The sequence below is a fragment of the Eriocheir sinensis genome, chromosome 64 (genome assembly GCF_024679095.1).
Source record: "Eriocheir sinensis breed Jianghai 21 chromosome 64, ASM2467909v1, whole genome shotgun sequence".
In the NCBI taxonomy this organism is placed as follows: domain Eukaryota; kingdom Metazoa; phylum Arthropoda; class Malacostraca; order Decapoda; family Varunidae; genus Eriocheir; species Eriocheir sinensis.
This window is the reverse complement of record NC_066572.1, coordinates 3,542,644-3,545,072: the sequence shown is the minus strand read 5'-3', so window position 1 is coordinate 3,545,072 and position 2,429 is coordinate 3,542,644.

The following is a 2,429-nucleotide window of genomic DNA, read 5'->3' as shown; positions in this document are numbered from 1 at the left end:
GAGGAGGAGGAGGAGGAGGAGGAGGAGGAGGAAAGTAGAAGAGGAAGAGGAAAAGGAGATAAATAGGAGAAGAAGAAGAAGAAGAAGGAGAAAAAGAAGAAGAGGAAGAGGAAGAAGAAAAAAAAATAATATACAAGAAAAATAAAATAATAGACAGAAAAAAAAATATTGTAGAGGAAAAAAATGTCATCCGAACTGATTTTATTTCCACCATTTTTATTTTATTTATTTTTTATTTAATTGTTTTAATGAAGCCAAATATTTATAATTTTCCTTTCCTTTCTTTCCTTCTTTTCTTGTTTTTTTACTTTCAATGTCAGTGTAAGATCGATTTGTGTGTGTGTGTGTGTGTGTGTGTGTGTGTGTGTGTGTGTGTGTGTGTGTGTGTGTGTGTGTGTGTGTGTCTACACACACACACACACACACACACACACACACACACATTAATACTTGTCAAATATCATGCAGGGAGATACACACACACACACACACACACACACACACACACACACACACACACACACACACACACGTACATCAAAACGAAATGACTTCCATATATCAAAAAAATAAATGAATAAATAAAACTATAGAATATATTTTTATAAGAGAAGCTTCAAAAATATTTACTTGCTGACTGTTATTATTTTTATTATTATTATTATTATTATTATTATTATTATTATTATTATTATTATTATGAGTGTTTATTGTTGTTGTTGTTGTTAATGTTTGTTTGTTTGTCAGCAGCTCACACCTCAAGTGGCCTTACCTGTGTGTGTGTGTGTGTGTGTGTGTGTGTTAAGTTGTACAAAATCATTTACCACGAAAAGCATTAAAATTAGCATATCAAAATGACTACTACTACTACTACTACTACTACTACTACTACTGCTACTACTACTACTACTACTACTACTGTTACCACTACTACTACTACTACTACTACTACTACTACTACTACAAAGTGATCTGCAATAAGTCTTAAAACCGAAAAGTGCCTGTTAAGTATAAGTCTCTCTCTCTCTCTCTCTCTCTCTCTCTCTCTCTCTCTCTCTCTCTCTCTCTCTCTCGTCAACGATATTGTATTTTGATTACAATAAAAAATGGTTGATATTTGTAACCCCGCTTTCACAAACCTCAATTTCTCCATAACAAACACGAAATAACAAAGAAAGCCATTGAACGAATCAAAGAAAACGGTCAGGGGCAGCCAATAGGAGGTCAGGGAGTGCTACGGAGCCAGCCAATCAGCGAGGAGGAAGGAGAAAGCCACCCAGCCAATCACAGCGCGAGGAGGGCGTGACGTCACCAGTATGGCAGACGGGCGGCTGGCGAGACAGGCACCGACTGGACACACGAAGATTATCCCTAAAAATACCGGTTTTATGGCACTAATAACACCGATTTATGAAGCCGGAGGACGGAAGATGGCCCCGGCGAACCTTTGAAGAGCCCAGGAGGAGCCACGAGGGAGGTAAGAGGCTAAAATCGTCTTAAATATGAGGGCGAGAGAGAGAGAGGGGGAGAGTGAAGCGCGTGAGTGAGACGGGTTCGGTACAGGAGTGATTCATGTATTTGTTTTAAGAAGTATTTCCGTTTGTTTATATGATTTTCAGGTGTCCAGGTGTGTTAGTCAGTACGTAAGTTTGTTGGTTAGAGGCTAGGATTGTCTTGAATATAAGGGAGAGGGGGGGGGGGTGAAGCGTGTGAGTGAGACGGGTTCGGTACAGGAGTGATTCATGTATTTGTTTTAAGAAGTATTCCGTTTATTTATATGATTTTCAGGTGTCCAGGTGTGTTAATGAGTACGTAAGTTTGTTGGTTAGAGGCTAGGAACGTCTTAAATATGAGGGAGGGAGAGAAAGTGAAGCGTGTCTGACTCCGGTTCGAGACAGGAAAGATTCACGTACAAGTTTTAAGTATTTCCGTTTATTTATATGATTTTCAGGTGTCCAGGTGTGTTAGTGAGTACGAAAATTTGTTTGTAAGAAGCTAAAATCGTCTTAAATATGAGAGAGAGAGAGAGAGAGAGAGAGAGAGAGAGAGAGAGAGAGAGAGGCGTGTCAGACTAAGGTTCGGTATAGATTCACGTACAAGGTTAAGTATTTCCGCTTATTTATATGATTTTCAGGTGTCCAGGTGTGTTAATGAGTACGTAGGTTTGTTGGTAAGAAGCTAACATCGTCTAAAATATGAGAGGGAGAGAAAGAGAAGGAAGGAGGGGAGCGCGAAGCCTATCAGACGAAGCTTCGGTACAGGAATTATACACGTTCAAGTTAAGTATTTCCGTTTATTTATATGATTTTCAGGTGTCCAGGTGTGTTAGTGAGTACGTAGGTTTGTTCATAAGAGGCTTGGATTGTCTAAAATATGAGAGAGAGAGAGAGAGAGAGAGAGAGAGAGAGGGAGGGAGAGGGAGGAAGCGA